Source organism: Clinocottus analis, unplaced genomic scaffold (assembly GCF_023055335.1).
Source record: "Clinocottus analis isolate CAN_PGR_092001 unplaced genomic scaffold, fCliAna1.0.p SCAF_2, whole genome shotgun sequence".
In the NCBI taxonomy this organism is placed as follows: Eukaryota; Metazoa; Chordata; class Actinopteri; order Perciformes; family Cottidae; genus Clinocottus; species Clinocottus analis.
This window is the reverse complement of record NW_027175931.1, coordinates 12,730,139-12,749,122: the sequence shown is the minus strand read 5'-3', so window position 1 is coordinate 12,749,122 and position 18,984 is coordinate 12,730,139. Positions and strand designations below refer to the sequence as shown.

Genomic DNA, 18,984 nt, shown 5'->3' with positions numbered 1-18,984 from the left:
AACACACAATGATTACACCGCCTCTCAGTGAGTCACAAATTGTCGGCGCCGTCATGACCGACATCCATTTCTCTGGTTGACAACTTTACCACTTTTCATCTCCTCCTCTCCTGTTTTCCACCGATGTCTTTTCCTCTCACCTATTAAACCTTTTGCTTTTTGCCTCAACTGTCTCTGAGTTCCTCTCATCCTGCCTCTCCTCTGCTCCCCATCATAATGAATCATGTTTGAACAGTTTCTCTGACCTACATTACTCTGAATCTCTCTGCAGCAGCTCATACTCCATTTGTTACTCAATGTCACGTTTCATGATTATTTGGCCACTTCTGAAGCAGCATATCAAGCCTACATCTTTGTAGAAAATGATGTGGGTCAATGTGTTTTAGTATGCAGCAGACCAACAAGCAGCATCACCGGCACACCGCTGCCTTCGTGTCCACCCGATGAAAATCTAGATATTGTCTTTCTTTTGGTCTCCACAGACGCCAGAGGGACGAAAAAGAGCCTCTGTGGTGCTGCTAAATGTCCCACGTTGGTTCACGAGTTCACTCTCCAACTGTGTCTGTCTAGATCTCACAAGCTACTTGACCTAAGTACTGAGGGTGCTGGTTGAAAACCATGAAGTTTACAAACTTAAACTAATTGCACGGTGGTGTAGCAGAGTGGGGCCCTCCTCCCTCCCAACTCATCTCTGATGAAGCACAGACATACACACTGACTTCAGGTGTGTCACAGTGGTCAATGTGCTCCTGACGTGATTAGCCTGCGACTAAATTGGATTTTCTTGTGCAAAATGACCTTTTAAATTGACTCACATTATTCATGGACAATTCAAAAGGATCAAAACGACACTTGTCTATTTCCACTGTACGTCATCTTTCTGAAATAAGTAAATGTGCCTTTAGATCACAACACAGTATATATATAGAAATATATAAATATTAGTGTGTTGTTCCCTATTTACATGGTCATTATAAAAACACACAAGAGGCTGTGAGCCAATCAGTAGGAAACAGCAACCGTTATCTCCAGCACTCTCTGTTTTTCTTGCAAATGCAATATAACTATAAAATCAAACAGAGATAACACGTTCAAAATACACATCTAACAACCACACACACACACACAGACAGATGCTATGTAAGTTCATGTATATGTAGACAAAGACTTACATGATACACACACACACACACGCACACACACACACGCACGCACACACACACACACACACACACACACACACACACATCAAGAGAAAGTTGCCGCGTAATGGCAGCACTTCCTGGAAACGCCATGTCAGCCTCTTCAGCCACGTTTACTGGAAGAAGTCTTCACACACACAATCAGTGCTCACATCACACACACACACACACACACACACACATACACACACACACACACACACACACACACTAGCATTTTAAGAACACAGCAGAGTCTTCTTCCCTCTCTCCTCCTGCACTGCATTTCTTCATATAAACCTGACGTGTTCCCTGCATTGGTTCAGGATTACACCCAGTTTAACAAGATACACCTGCAACCAGTGGACAGTGTGATTATGATAATGCATGAAGAAGGTGATATGAAAGCTCAAGCAGCATGAGTTACCAACACCAATGAGCTATTTCACGTGAATGAAGATCTTTTATTGAAATGCTCCAAGTTCATTTTAGTACATGCCGTAAATGTCTCAGGCTTTTATTTTGAAATGTAAGAACAAAAAGAGTGGATCCGGTCTGCGCTGCCTTTGTCATAGTTGAAAGGAGTAATGAGGTTTGGCGTCTGGGTTCGGACGGTTGTGGAAGCGTATGTTTTGAATACGTCCATTCTGCCTGACGTGACTGGTCGATGCTTTATTGGCGGAGAAGAAAGCTCAGAGCTTTGCAGTCGTTGTCAGACATCTGACTGGACGTAGTCAAGTGTTGTGGCAAGACGTTCAAACCTTTTGAACGGTAGCGTAACCACATCAGGAGGCAGATTTTACACCTGTGGTCAACGTCTGTATATGTTTGTGTGGATTTAAACAAGGTAATCAGAAACTGAAAGTTTTAGGTTTCGGACGTTGAGTCAAAAACACATTTGAAGAGATCACTTTGGGAAATTTTAAAGGACATTTTTCACAAGAGAATAATTAGCAGATGATTGGTATTTCACATTCTGCAGACTGTGAGAACATATCTGGGTTGTATCTCTGGGGATCTGCCCGTGTCGTTGCCCAGGAGCGCTCAGTATCTCTGGGCACAGAGGGGCCACAGAGCCCTGCCTGCTCCTGGAGCTCCTGCTGTTCAGACACACTCAATCACAGGCGGACGCTCAGCGCACACACATGTGCATAAACAACCTCAGTGTGTGTGTGTTTGTGGCAATAAATAAGAGAGAAAAACAGAAAGAGACAGACAGAGAGACAAAGACACAGAGGCGTCGCCGCGGCCTGCTGGCCAAAAAAACACACACAGACAACATCAGAACAAAAGAAGAAGAAAGACGAGGAGTCGACTGCCTCTGAATTCTTCTGAGCACGGGGGAAACAGCAGCGCGAGGTGAAGACATGGACAGCGACTCAATGGGCCTCAGTGACGGAGACAAAGAAATCTACGGATTCAGTCACGGTGGAGAGACCGAGCCCGAGGCCCCGACTTCAAATGTATATTTTAACATATTTTACAGAGCAGACACCATCTTTATATATGGATATGTGCAAATCCCAACAAAAGCATGAAACCTCACACAGAATCTATTCTCAGTCTACACACACACACATACACACACTCACACACACATACGTCACGACCACACCCATTAGAATTTGAGCCTTTGAAGTTTCAACCTCAGGAGAGTCCCTGGTTTCCACATCACACACTGTTCTTGTTTAATCATGCAGCCTGAATAAGACTATTCTTCATGCTACTTGGTTCATGTGTTCATTTTGTACCGTAGCTTTTGACTCAATGCCTCGTCCTGCTGCCACAAACACTCACTAGAGCACCAAATGTGGATCAGTCCGCCACTGAAAGTAGTCCCCCTGTTTCGGCGACAATGAGGAAATTTGTGAGAACGTTTTAAAGACTCCCGCCGTGGCAATATATCCTGATATGAGAGCAAACAGCGACTTAGATTTTGGATTCTCGTCTTATGGTTTTAACAGTTGTCTTTTCTGTTTTTTAAGGATGCATTACCAGACTGTTCTAGTAACTATATCCACATCACTAAAGATAATCATTAAAAATATTGCGTTGTGGAACTATTTTGTAAAAGCTCTAATAGTCACAATATCGATTTAGGTATTTCCTTAAAGACATTGTGTTAATGGATTTCTCGTCATGCCGTCCGGTCCGACTCGGAGCGGAAAGCAAGAGACAGGAAGTCAGACGGCACAGACACCTTTCATGGGATTTGTCAACAATAAGAAGACCGGAGTGAAATAACACCATCCTTCTGCTTTTAGACACACAGGGAATAACCAAGAAGAATAATTTACCAGCAGGTTGCATACACACACACACACACACACACACACACACACACACACACACACACACACACACACACACACACACACACACAACTTTCATTTATTATCAATTCTATCTGAGAGGCAGAGTAACGCAGTTCTGCACAAACCATGTCAGTCTTTTGTGTGAGCTGGCAATTAGTGTGTGTGTGTGTGTGTGTGTGTGTGTGTGTGTGTGTGTGTGTGTGTGTGTGTGTGTGTGTGTGTTTGTGTGTGGGAAAGACACAGATGGTCATTTTGAAAACTAGGACGTAGCCAAATATAATAAACGATAAGTGAGGATAAAGCGAGAGAGGAGGAGGTGATTTCAGCTGCACATGAACGAAGGACACGACGAGCCTGGTTGGGTTTTGAAGAGAGACACACATATACATATATATTGGGGCTGCGCAAGTTAACGCGTTAATATCGCGTTAACTTTTCAATCGATTAACGGCGTTAATGATTTGATCATGCGTTAACTGCATGTTGTTGTTTTTTTGTGCATGTTTTGTTTTTTTTTGCATTGGGAGGGGCTTATTCCTTTAAATCTCTCCAGACAGCGTAGTTCAGACCTGACGTCTCACGGCTCTCCCAGTCCTACCCGCATGAGGTCAATCAAACATGAAAATTAAATAAATAAGATAAACGCCATAAACGCGTCACAGCGACACTGCTTTCACTTTAAAAGGCGATTCATGTTGATATGCGCTGCCGCAGCGTCGCCAACTGGTAGCGTGACAAAGTGAGTCTGACGTAAGTTCTGTAGCTTCTGTTCTCAACAAGCGGTGCTGCCGCGAGCCGCTTCACACGCGCTCACAGGCGGGCAAATACACTACTTGCATATGTACCGGCAGCTTCCATGTCCAGATTGAAAGTTAATCGCGCATGCGCAAAGCTCCTGACCCCGCGGTCTGATCCATGCAGAGCATTTTAAAGCAGCATCACTTCTGGATCTTTTCTCTTCTCTCAAAGAGGAGAACTTTCCTCACATCACAAGATGTTCAGTGCACTTGTTCAAGAGAACACAGACTGGACTTTTCTCACTGAGGAAGGAAAACTGACAAAAGAAGGAGTGGTTTGTCCTTCACAGGGACCCTTACTACTTAACAGTACCTGTTCCAATATATCTATATATCTATATATATATATAGATATATATATATATATAAACTATATATGTATGTATGTTAACTTGCTGTTGCTCCAGAGTGCCTGTTATATTGTTCTAGTAACATAAAAAAAAGCTGCAATACACTAGTTTTTTACTTCATTGTTGAATTTGGCGCATAATACGATTAATCGCAGAAAAATCATGCGATTCATTTTTTTCAACTTTGCCCAGCCCATAATCCTTTGTGTTTCAGGGTTGCTTCCCGTTTACTTGGCACACATTGCGTCCTCCTTCCAAACCCGCAGTTCTCTTGTTCGTGAAACATTTAAACTTTCAAGCGATTTTCAAATGTCTCTCCATCGTTATTTAGTATTTTATTGTTTTATTTTTTGGGCTGGATTATCTCCTTTTCTCCATTTCATATATTTGTAAATTGAGGAGATAATAAAAGCATAACTAGGCAGAGCACCACTGTGTCGGCTTATTGAGAGAACCCTGAGTGCTGTACAACATAGCATATTGTTTCCAATCTTTTAAGTCCATGACAATCTTAAAGATCTTGAATTGAACTACAACACAGGTCAGAAATGTATTTACACAGCAAACAAAGTGTTTCTTAAACCTGGAATTCAGTTGTGTGAAAGTGATCTTAGGCGGGTGGATTTGTGGTATTCTAGCGTTTCTAATCTGGTTGCTGTCGTGACATAACTGTGTGTCATCACACGGGGCGCTATCAACGAGCTGCCTGTGCATCAGCAGGTCAGTGATTATGCAGGTTATTGTAAGCAAGCAGGCGTCCAGTCCCAGAACCCCACATAGGACCATCTGTCCCCAGCATATTGTCTTCAGGGACCAACTGAGGGTGTGTGTGTGTGTGTGTGTGTGTGTGTGTGTGTGTGTGTGTGTGTGTGTGTGTGTGTGTGTGTGTGTGTGTGTGTGTGTGTGTCTGCGCACACACACATACACACACAGTGTGTGTGCAGGCGCACATGTAGATAATGAACTTAGTACACTACCTTCAGATATAACAGATTTATAGCTCTGTGGATCCATGTATTCCTACAGAGCTTAGTAGTGATGATGATTTTATGATTTTTTTCCAATTTTCTGAATATTAGAGGCAGGATTGATGTTCTCCTGGCCTCGGCTAATGCCGGTCCATCATCAGGTGGGGTGGACTTGGAGGCGGCTGTGGGCCCTGATGTGTGTTTGGATAGATTTTCTCCCATTAGGGTCTTTACTAACGGGTTATGTGCCACAGTCTTTTAAAGTGGCTGTAATTAAACCTCTCCTTAAAAGCCCACCCTCGATTTAGAGGTGTTGGCTAACTATAGACCTATTTCTAACCTTCACTTTCTCTCTAAGATACTGGAGAAGGTAGTCACAAATCAGTTGTGTGACTTTTTACATTCTAATAGTTTATTTGAGAAGTTTCAGTCAGGATTTAGAAAAGCACCATAGCACAGAGACGGCACTAGTGACAATTACTAATGACCTTTTAGTTGCTTCAGATAGGGGACTTGTCTCCGTACTTGTCCTGTTAGACCTTAGTGCTGCATTTGACACCATTGATCATGAAATTTTATTACAGAGATTAGACCAGTTGATTGGTATTAGAGGTACAGCATTAAGCTGGTTCAAGTTGTATTTATCAAATCGATCTCAGTTTGTGTATGTAAATAATGAAGCCTCAATGACCACTGCAGTTCGTTATGGGGTTCCTCAAGGTTCTGTACTTGGACCAATTTTATTTACCTTAAATATGCTTCCCTTAGGGAATATTATTAGAAAACGTTCAATAAATTCTCACTGCTATGCCGATGATACTCAATTATATTTATCGATTAAGCCAGATGAAATCCACTAGGTTGCTACACTTCAGGCGTGTCTTAGAGACATAAAGATCTGGATGACCTGTAACTTTCTGCTGCTGAAATCTGATAAGACCGAAGTTATTTTACTCGGCGCAGAACACCTCAGAAATCAATTATCTAATGATGTAGTTTCTCTGGATTGTATTGCTTTGGCATCCACCACCACTGTAAGGAATCTTTGAGTTTTATTTGACAGGACTTGTCCTTTAGTCAACATATAAAACAAATTTCAAGAATTTCTTTTTTTTCACCTACCTAATATTTAAAAAAATCAGGCATGCCCAGTCTCAAAATGTTAATTCATGCATTTGTTACTTCAAGACTAGATTACTGTAACTTCTTATTATCAGGCTACTCATTTCCGGGAGCCTCTTTGCTTCCTCGCCTCAAGTTTCCATGGATCATGGCTGTCTGGAGCTGGTCCTGCATGCTACGATGGACTGTGGCTGAATCATGGTCCATGCCTACCGCTCATTATATGAATAGTTTTTGTCATATTTATGTAATATGCTGCAACTCTGTTACGTTGCTCATTCTGGTCACATGACATCTTGTAACATCAGCAAATCTTGTATTTGTGATTTTGGGCAATACAAAATAAACTGAATTTAATTGAATAACGTGGGGGACTTCTCCACGCTCCTTCTGTCATTTACATATCACTCAGCTGAAGTTACAAACTCAAATGCTGATGAGTGAAATAAAACACTGAGAGGTCCAATCCCTAAATTAAAAAAAAAAAGGATTATTAAATACAGTGGTGAGCCGTCAGGGCCAGCTGAGCCTTCTCTGCTGGCCTAGACAAAGTTATAGCTATTTTATAATTTATTTATTTTTTAAAAAGAATAAAAAGAAATTAATGTAATTAAAAGTTATTCTATTTTATAATTTAATTGTTTTTTTTTTTCACAAATACACTACATGTATCATAATTATTTTTCCCTATTTGCTTATTTTCTCATTGCACAAGCTCTTGTCTCGTCTGTTCCTCAGCTCAGGCTTGCAGCACAATAACTGGTTACATATAGCTCATCCAATCAGATTTCATCTTTTGTTTCTCTATGCAAGAGTAGTAGCAGTGTGTTAGACAACATGCTAACGCCCAGCTGGCTAGCGTTAACATTTGCTAGCATTATGGACATTGTGATTCGGCCCACGTGACCATTAACATGCACTGATTGGTCAGTGTGCCAGTACACTCAACTCAGATCAACTTTGATTAAATAATAATAATAATTTAAATCACTCTCTGCATGCATTTGTTCATGTTTCATAAAGAGTTGTACCTGAGCCAGGACAGATAACAATTGTAGCAATCACATCCATGGAGAATCAGTAATATACAGCTATTAAATAATAATAATATACATTTTGGTATTGATCGGTACTCGTCATCGCCAATATGCAACATCTGGTGTTGGAATTTGTATTAGGAGGTAAAAAATTGTTATGGGACCTTCCCTATCAGTAAATGTCCAGATATTATAGTCTGGACTAAAGTGGGACACTTTGGTTTAAAACCAAAAATAGCCGTCTAAACATCTCTAAAGTGGGGTGGAAAAGATCCAGTCGGCCTGAGAGAGAAGGAGGTCAGTGATGCAGAAACATCTGAATCCAGAAAACTACAAGACACAACATGTGATACAATGGGAACAGTCTACTGGGCAAACTGGGTCCCGATTATGATCCCAGCGGCACTCGCTGTCAAACATAGCCAGCGTCACTGCCTCGGCCACTTTATCCACTTTAAGTTTGTTTTGGGAATGCTTTCATGCACCAAGCACAGAGCAAGTTATGCAGATCAGACATTGAGATCAGAGTCTTTGGGCTGACCCTGTCACGCATATATACACCCATGAAACCCTTCATCCTACCACCAGGATATGATGCTGTTCCTCTTCTCAGCTCACACAGATAAAAGCCTGAACTAAAAGATCAAAGAAAAAAGTATGAAAAGAGAAAATCATATTTTCTCTTTTAATACTTTACCAAGCAGTACAATAGATTAAAGAGGTTGATGGGATTAGAGTTGTAATCATTACTTAATTATTCGATCAAAATAAAAAATACTACAATTTTGAGCAATCAAATGTTATTTTTAGGCTTTGGACTTTTGGTCAGCATTAGGGGTGTAGGTATTGATCATAACCATAATATGTTTTTCAAAATTAAACTATTGATGAGAATCAATATACATGTAATAATATCATGTTAATCATTGTATATATCCGTTATGATCACAGACTCTCTCTTTCCCTCCCTACACTCTTATTTAGAGTGTAATTTAAAGGTCAGAAGCACAGTAATTAATTACATTCATGCCGATACCCAAAGTATCGTATCGGGACTGAAAAGGTCAGATCGCTAAATCTCCAGTTAAGTTGTCGTTAAGTCATATTTTAAGGGAACCGAGCCTTTTCAGTGACAGCTCAGCGTGTGTTGGTGTCTAAATAGCATAAAATAATTACCAACAACATGGACTCCAGAGAGGCTTCCTGCATTGCCCAACAAACATACACACAAAACTAGGTCCAATAAAGAGCACACACACACACACACACACACACACACACACACACACACACACACACACACACCTCTACGTAATCAATACCGACAAGGACTACAAGGTCACCTTAAGACCCCCAACGGAGAGACCTTATGTTTCAGCTCCAGTCTGCCCTTTACACACGCACACACACAAACACACACACACACACACACACACACACACACACACACACACACACACACACACACACACACACACACACACACACACACACACACACGTACACAACTACAACCTGTTTTCTGCTCTGTCAATTAAAAATAGTCTCAAATCATCTGCAAAATGTGATGCTTTCCTTAAAGCTCAAACATTTATAAATTCACATATTGATACAACATATTGTTTAAATATTATAATTTCATTCTAAATTTGGGGAGACGGTGATTCATAGATTTTCAAAATTAAATCCCTGGCTCATTTACATACCATACATTCATTTTAAATGGATAGACTGGTGCTGCTGGTGAATGTACTGTGGCTTTGCTGTAGTTCTGCATTGGGTTCATTGGGGGTGCCTGCGTTTGGTCAATGAGATGGAGTTACAGTACAGGGGCCTATTTTTCATACCATTTTCCGTACTACACTGCTGCTTGTGGTTGGTTGAGTAACACACTTTACAGGCTTTGCCCTCGAACTGCATCATGGCCACCGGGATGTTCAGTCTTGCACATTAACAGAATGTCCAGTCCAACGAGAAGGCAGGAGCGATACGGAAATCATTAAATGATTCATCACCTAAGCCTGGCTGACACGACAGCAGAGAGCTGAATCATTGGTTCAGCGTTGACTCACTGCCTGTGATTAATTGGCGGCCTGAAGTGGACCAGATCGGTTTTACGGGAAGCAGAGGGAGCTGGAGATTACCAGAACAGAGGGACGGGAGGGAAGGAAAGAAGGTCGGACTCTGGATTGGAAGTGAGTAGAATTAAAGCAGAGCAAATCAGTGAACCGGAAAAAAAACAGAAGAACACGCAAAATGAGACGGGAGTTGAAGATACTCTAATAATAATAATCCCAGGGTGCAGAGCCTTGAGCAGCGAACCCATCTTCTAATGATGTTATTAGGTTTAACACGCGCACACGCACGCACACACACACACACACACACACACACACACACACACACACACACACACACACAGTGTGTTCTCACGTGTGTGTTAGTTGCAAACATGATGGATGCAACGCACACACACAGGCAGCAGTGGGGATAAATAAGTGGTGGCATCCAATAGCTTACGGAAGAAGGTTCCTATGTATATGTCCCCTGAACATCGTACATAAGATGGAGGAAGTGGAAGGTGTATCCCTATTTACAAGTGGATGTCAAATGTTTTCTCTTTGGTCCCTTGGAAGCTCCCGTACTCACAACTCACAGCTCCACACGTCAAATATTGTATTTGCCAGTGATTTCGCCACCGACAGGCCAATAGCACAATGCAGTCAAAGGCTGACGCTCCATTCATTGTAAGAAATAGAGGCGACGCGGAAGAGCCAGAAGCTGCAGTTCAAAAGGTGGCCACTTGAGGCTGGCTCAAAAAAGTAAGTCAAATCCCATGTTAACGTGGCCAACTTTACAACACAATTACATAAGACTGTATGTAAGAAGTGGTCAAAGTCATCGGAGACTTAGAGACAATTAAAGAAACAAGCGATTGTCAAAAATAAATTTTAACTCTTTAAACTGGAACAGCAGCTCTCTCTCTCTCTCACGGTCTGCATTTCTTTTAAGCTTTTATTCCTCGTCTTTTCCTTGTCACGCCGTTGAATCTGTCCAGAAAGTTCTCTGCTCGCAGCTATTCGTTGTAGATGAAGGATAATGTATTTAAAAAATGTAAAAAAGATGAATCTGTCCGGTCTGAGTTATCCAACAATGAGTGAGTATGAACAGAAGAGAGAGAGAAAAAAAGAGGGCAAAGTGAAACAGGGAGCAAGTGGAACAGCGGAAGCGGTGCTAAAAAAACTCAAAGTAAGAATTCGAGCGATACTGACAGAGAGGGAGGAAGAGAAGGAAGAGGGCAAGATGGGGCCAGAGGAGAACAAAAGAGAGAGGGATCAAATAATAGAAAGAAAGCTTCATAGCAACATGAGTCCCCTGGAATTAAGACAAAAACATTTTTCACTGGGAAATCTCTCTCTCGACCAAAGATATGTTTTACTAGATTGCATTTGAACACATCATAACGTGATAATTTGCATCTTTTATTGTTCATACAGATGTGTGTGTGTTCTTGATTTGAAATAGATGTCTAATGCACATGTATTGGGGTGTGTCTGTGCGTGTGAAATGTGATTCTTAGAAAGCTAGGTCAGTCTCAGCCCAGCCCCGAAGACAAGGCATGACACACACACACACACACACACACACACACACACACACACACACACACACACACACACACACACAAACACACACACACAAAATTCATCTGCTTCACATTACAAAAATTTGCAAGCAGTGACACACCTATCCCTCAGGTATTACACACACATTACCCACCTCGTATGACAGATATTGGAGTTCTGATATTGGAATTATTCAATTCATAATTTAAACAGCAGGAACAACTGTTGTTCACAATGAAGTGTGTGAGTTTAAACTCTTCACACGTGTGAAACAACTTGATACGCGAAATGATACGCTCGTCATGTTGCTGATGTCACAGCTCAGCTCAGCCGTGCGTGTATCTGGGTAAGTCGGAGCATATTAAAATAGGCTGTACGTACTCAGACGTCTTTCAAAGCGCAGTGGGCCTTAACATGACCAGAGAGAAGTAGAGCATCATCATCACCAGCAGCACGATGAAGAGCAGAAACACTTTTTATGCCTTTCACAGCTTACTTGACACGTGCTGCCAGCAAACACATTTTCATGCAATCCAACAAGACCAACAAGCAGCAACATCAATCCTTCCGACGTTAGTGATGTCATACGGAGTTTGATCAGAAGAACAGGACAATCAATGAAAGCTCATCCCGTACATAATAGTTTAACTGCTCAAGAAAGACTATTTGTTTAGATAGAAGAAGAATGAAATGTGGAGTATCTTCTTAATTTGTCTTTTTTTTCTCACAAAATAATTAAAAAGAACCACTTAGAGTATCAATGAGAGCACTCGTATGGATAAAATCCCAAGGATCCCTGTCCCTACCAACAGGTATGACATCAGATGTTGGAGCGGAGGTTAGTTTGTTTCTCTCACGGTCATCATCTCTACCTCATTTAATCAAACATAATCAAAAGTGAAAGATGGTAGAAAAGCAGTAGGTACAAGCGTTCTCACAGCCGAGTAGGAGCCAACGAGCGAGCCAGGCCAGCTCGCTGACCCGTTGATGCTGGCCGTCGGTCACGGGACCCTTGTCTAGTGGGCCGTGGCGGCTGCAGTGGCCACAGTGACGACACTAAATAACCGTCGAATGTTTTTTTATCCCATCACCTCTCTTTTGTAAACCCTGTGAATACTCACACAATGTGGCAATATTTCCAACACACACACTGATGCAGTGCATAAAATATACATGGCAAACCCTGCGAGTCCCTGTTGTCATGAGCACAGCAACCCCCCCTCACACACACACACACACACACACACACACACACACACAGGTGTGCTTCGAGGGGGAATGGAGGGGAGGGTGTGTCTTCATACTGATCTTGCAGCTGTCAGACTCCGCCCCACCCTGTAGCCCCCATTACTATGGCAACCCCATAAATAATGGAGGCCTCGCTACGAGTCGGGAGCCACCGGGCCTCAATTCCATTACAGCCGACTTTCATAATGTGAAACACTCTGGTTTCCCTCAGCCGAGCTCTGAAAATGACAAATGATCTAATGAGCCGCGGGCTGCAGGGAAACCTGCTCCGGATACAGTGAACCCTTTCAATCACTGCAAGGAATTACGTTTCATAGATACATTGGGATTATCGTGGATAAACTGCACATCGGCAGTCAGTAATTAACTTGCTCGCATTTTGTCTCATATAAGCTTTTTACTTAGCAGATAGAATTAACTGGAATAAATACAAGGACCAGCTAAAGTCACCAACAACTCTTCTTGTTCTGTCAGACGTTTAAAAAGCATCTGCAACATTGAAGGCAAATGACGTCATCGGATATGTCTTTCGACAGTTTGGTGAAGAAATCCAAACAAGCGGACATCCATCGTGGCCTATGTCGACGCAGCGCCATTTTTTCCAGAGCAGTTGCGTTGAAACGGAGCGTCACTGTATGTGCAACGTCGCGTTGAGCAGTCGGCCAGGCGCGTTGTCACAGACGGATCTACAGGTTTACGGTTGCTGGAATTCCATTTTGTCTTAGTTTCATTGAGTGAGTGATGCAGTCTCAATATGAACATTTCTTTAAGAAAAACAGTAAGTTTACCCGTTAGCGTACAATCATTCATCCTACCCGTTAGCGTACAATCAGTCAACTTACCTGTTAGCGTACAAGCAGTCAACTTACCTGTTAGCATACAATCAGTAAGCTTACCCGTCAGTGTACAATCAGTCAGTTTACCCGTTAGCGTACAATGAGTCATCTTACCCGTTAGCGTACAATCAGTCAGTTCACCTGTTAGCGTACAATCAGTCATCTTACCCGTTAGTGTACAATCAGTAAGCTTACCCGTTAGCGTACAATCTGTCATCCTATCCGTTAGCGTACAATCAGTCAACTCACCTGTTAGCATACAATCAGTAAGCGTACCCGTTACCGTACAATCAGAAAGCTTACCCGTTAGCGTACAATCAGTCAACCTACCCGTTAATGTACAGTCAGCCTACCCATTAGCGTACAATCATTAAGCTTACTCTTTAGCGTACAGTCAGTAAGCTTACTGGTTAGCGTACAATTACTAAGCTTACCCGTTAGCGTATAATTAGTCAGTTTACCCGTTAGCGTACAAGCAGTAAGCCTACCCGTCAGCGTACAATGACTAAGCTTACCCGTTAGCGTCGCGTCTGGGGAGCTCCTCTTGCAGAATGACAGCTTCAACCTGCAGCCTGCACACAAACACACAGTGGGCAATTATTACACTCTGTTCATCACTTTGTATCTTTTTCTATTTTTTTTTTACGAGTAATTGCTAACAGGCTAGCAGAGGCTGATGACTTCCTGCGAGCAGAAGCACGTGGAGCACTGGAGTCGGTCATTTACTGCGCTTGCTTGTCTTTGGACTTCTAGTGCAGTGTTTACAAGAGAGGCGCCGTTTTCTTTGTGGATGACTCTTATGGACTTTGTATTTTACATAGAAAAGCGGTAGCATTTTAACACCAAAAAATGCACAACTCAAGCCCTGGAGCCAAGTGAAGAAAGAAATCCTCTCCTACTGTAACGGTGTTTCTCTGCGCGGAAGGAATCCCCAATTTTTTAAAAAACATTCACATTAATGAGGACAGGGCTTTCTTCTCTTAATCTTAATGCCTTTCCTAGCAGATGGGGGTCCACATGCCATCAAACAAACAAACCAACAGAGCGGCGTTTTATAGGTGAAGAAAAGGAGAGGGTGTTTGTGTGTTGGGGTCACCGGTGGGCTCAGACAAGGCTGAGCAGGTGAACATTTGAGTGGGATACAGAGGACAAACACATGCAGGGCAGGAGGAGGTGAGAGTGCAGCTGTCCACACATTTACACCTGACTGTGAGAAAACACAAACACAAACACACACACACACACACACACACACACACACACACAGGCTACGCCAGCTCTGGATTACAGTTTATTGAGGTGTTGCCAAACTCACATTAGCACGGACTGGCGAGACAAATTGCCAGCTGTGTGTGTATAGCTTCATGTGGCGTTTAAGTGTTATTTCACATGTGATGCCTACACACAAACATACACACACCCACGGCAGCAAGATGCTCTGCAGGTGTGAACGCCCCCGAGACGCATCAAGGTGCGAAGGGCCCGGACCGTGTCAGGAGGTCTGAGCCTGATGGCCTCATTCTGTCAGCAGAGTCTGTGAACGTGAAACGTGCTGCGCTGTAGGACCGCCCACCCAACCCCAGTCCTCTGTCAGAGCGGAGGAACGTTCTCATTCACGCGCCAACGGTTCCTCCTCGTATTCTTCCTCTTCTTCTTTCTCATCTTCTTCTCCTTCCTGCTCTTCCTCTTCCGGAAGTGCATCGCTCCCCTTCTGATTGAATCAGATGTATGCACGTACCATATGTATTGTAACACATCCATGGATTAAAAACAACAATGCTTTTGGTCTCTGCCAACAGAAATGATGATCTGTGGCATCACATTTGGTCAGTGCAAATCTAATGTCTGGTGTGAACTGGCGTACTTAGAGACTCGTGATCGGATCAACCAAGACTCAAGGTAACGCCAGGTGTGAACAGGCTCAGAGGGACAGTTAGCCTCCGCTAATCATGGATATGCATCCACTCACTAAGCTGCAGGTACAGATACAGGTGAGCTGCAAGTCCCTCACTCAGACGTATGATCTGATTCAGGATAACTTACAGTTCAGGACTCACAAGACCTTCAGATCAGCTCAATCCAGGTGAAGACACCAGTGTTGGAATGTCTGGAATCTTCCGTTTCACACCTGAGAGGACGACTATATGCATCTGAATAGACCTTCAAATGTAAGCACGGACACACAGATCAGATCGATTGCTCGCGTAGCAACATTGTTGCTTTTCTTTTCTTTTTTAAATTTTTTTTTACTGACGGTTGTGACAAAATATCACATTGAGCAGCCATGTTGGATGTCCTCAACCCCCTTCACAAGCCTGTTGGCGGGTCAGTCAGTACAAATGAATGCTATGCAGCCAAACAGACATTACTGAAATGACTTTATATTCGTATATCTGGAGAAGGACTGGTAGAGATATCTTCAGAAGAGCAGCTTTTTCGGGAGGTTTTGCTGCTTTTGCCTCTTTTACTGTGAACCCTTTTGACAGCTGGTCTGAAGACGTCCCATTGCACCGGAGGGAATACGGATTTCTGACATCTTCGAGACTAAATAATCAATTGACAAAATAACTGGCAAATTAAATTAAAATATAAAAGGTTGTTAGTTGCAGCCCTCAGTCACAATTTTGAGATGCAAAGTGGCATAAAATGACATGGTAGCTATAAATGTGTTGAATGATACCATGATATGATCATTACAGAATATGAAAGTTTAGAAAGAATATTGTTTATTATTAGCATGCCCTAATCTGCTGTCATTGAGTGTTTTATAATTCTCTATGAAATACATCTGAGTTCAGGTTCATTGTCATCTTTGGGAACATCAGTACCAGAACAGACAGGGGAGGTTTTAGCTCCTGATTAGCTTTGTCTGTTCTAGTCACAGCTGAAGCATCAGCAACATGAAGATCAGCCTGAACGTCCAACCGGGTGCTTTCTAAACCGGCGTGGTCTCCCATTGGCCACCTGCTTGTCTGTCTTCATCTGTGAGGTGAAACACACGCATACTATAAGTCACACTACGTATGCGTGTCATGTACTTGGCAGACCTATGTGAGGGAAGTTGTGTTTCACGGCTGCGAGCCTAATTATTACAGCCAAGCATGCCAATATCTGATGAATGCTGACGGCACATTAAAGTACGTTGGATTCTTACCATGGACTGTACAAAATATGGAGTAGGCAGCAACCTCCAGTTCTGGAGGATGAAGCAGAGGCTGAAGTGTCTTAAACCTGCATTCTCTCTACAGCCAGTCTACTGGTTTCAATAAGAAGTATGGTTGTAAAAGAAGTCGGTTGTATTGAAGTATACGAGAAAATGTCTCTCTTGATGTATTCCCTCAGTGAACATTGTAAACATAAGTTTTTGTCTCAATCTCTAGTTTCAAGCCTTCTTGATTTACAGCACGATGTTCATTTAGTAAATGATGGTCATTTAGAGTCAAACAGACCATAAAGCAGAGCTACCTTGTGATTGACAGATCGCTACCAGAGCGTATACATTTCAACGTCACTTCTCCACAATAGTTCACAAACCAATGAGCAACGTCACAAGGAATACATCGACTTCCTCAGATGACTCTCGCCATGTTGGCAGTGCAGACACAGCTTCACTGTAACAGTCGGCATATAGATATATAGATACTCTGATGAAATACAAAGACAAATGTCATTTGAACAGGTAAGTTGTAAAAAGATTCACAGCCCATAAAGTCGTAGTGAGTATTAAAAAATGGTTTTGGACTTAATTATAATTTTCATGAGGCTATTATCCTCATTATAGAAGAATATAATTGATTACAAAATCATTTTTGTATCAGGCTTTGGATTTATCTCCTGAATGTTTTCTCCATTAATTGGTTGAATATCAAATCAGTTTCCTTGTGTTGATGTCTGAACATTGTTTTTATTTGTCCAATGGTTAAAAATATGTTTAATCTGCAATCAGTAAGGAATACTAAATATTTTTGTATTGCTTAAAAAAATGAACTAAACAATTAATAGATTATGAAAGATTGACTTCCTGCCAATTGACTTGTTTTAGCTGTTATTGAAATGTCTCCAAAAACCTAGCTCTTTGGTATCATCATCATTGGTATATTTAAAAAATGGGGAGTGTGTTGGCGAAGGAGCTCGTGTTCTCATCTTTTTGTGAAACCGGAGGTGAGAACTCGGCATCAAACATCCCCCATGGGGAGGGGAAAGATGAAAGAGAGGGAGACCAATGGAAGCAGAGAGACGGGTCTACGCCTGAGAGGGATGAGGCTGTGGAATGAAAACAGGAAACAAATCTGACAAAGTCTTCCGATGTCTAAGAATGAGAATAAGACAAGCAAGAAGGAAAAAGAGAAACTATAGAAGAGGTGAAAGATAAGAAAATATACATATATAAAAACGCAATAAACCATTTTTGTGAAATCAAACCCTGTATTAGATGCTGTTTATGGTCAGCATGTTTTGTCTGTAATGTTCTCTTTTTTACTGTTCCAGCCATATTGGAGCCAAGTTAAGTTCTTGCTAATGCTAACCCAACATTTCTATACAAGGGTTTTTTATTTTTTAATCGTGAAATAGTCACAGGAAACTCATTGGATTTGTCACAGAGGTTCGCACCAGGCGGTTCTGCCAAGTGAAGCCAGTATGGAAGTGGCTTAAGCTCCTACCGACCAGCAGGGGCCGCCTCTTACAAAAATACATCTGATTGTATAGAAGTCTTTGAGAAAATGATGAGTATGTTTTAGGCCGGGCTTGCTGTGATTGAGCAGAGGCAGTTTTATCTACACTGGACTGGGTCCCGATCACTGTGACGCTGGCCGGCCGACGGCTCGTCCACCAGTGGAAGTCAGCTGATGCTCCTTCAACCACAGAAATCACAGCATACGAGTATCGGCTGGTCTTTGCTGGGCAGCATAAAATGGTATCATATCAAATGGGAACCATTTCTTCTCTACAGTAATGGCTTGAAAAGACAAACCCACGGTTTAGTTTTTATGTGGACACACACAAACACACACATTTTCCCCTTTGGACAAATTAGAACTCTTACTCTGCACTTGGGACTAGTTTACATTGATTGGTCTTATAATACTTGTACAACACCCAGCGGAGGAGCAGAAGTACTAAACGCTGCAGCGGCAGTATTATACAAGAGCTACCTTTCAGTCTGTCACTAGGAAATACACTTTAGTAAAGACATAGCATTTGTGTAATCTTCTTAATCTTCCAGAGTTGGATTGGCCCTGTGTAATTTGCACACTTTTTCCACCTCACTTTAATGCAGTGCTATGCCGTTTCTCTAAAACATGCCAACTTCACTCACTTTGATGTGAAGAAGTTTCCTTCTGCTTTACTCTGGAGAGGAAGAGACGGGATGCGAGAGAATCCCTCTAGCCAGAACAGCACAGAGAGGAAAATATAACTCGTGAATGAGAGCAAAAAGAGAAGCTTCCTCTGTGTGACAGTGAGAGACATTAAGGGGTATTTATAGATAATAGTGTTATCGCTGC

General features: G+C 42.1%; 1 protein-coding gene across 1 annotated transcript in view; it reads right to left on the bottom strand.

Annotated features, from left to right (window-relative positions):
* Nucleotides 1-18,984, bottom strand: part of pak1 (p21 protein (Cdc42/Rac)-activated kinase 1) — a 41,266-nt gene that overhangs the window by 16,902 nt on the left and 5,380 nt on the right. The window contains exon 2 of the mRNA XM_068584560.1: nt 13,996-14,052. The gene's annotated coding sequence lies outside the window, so the exon portion shown is untranslated. The remainder of the gene's footprint in view (nt 1-13,995; nt 14,053-18,984) is intronic.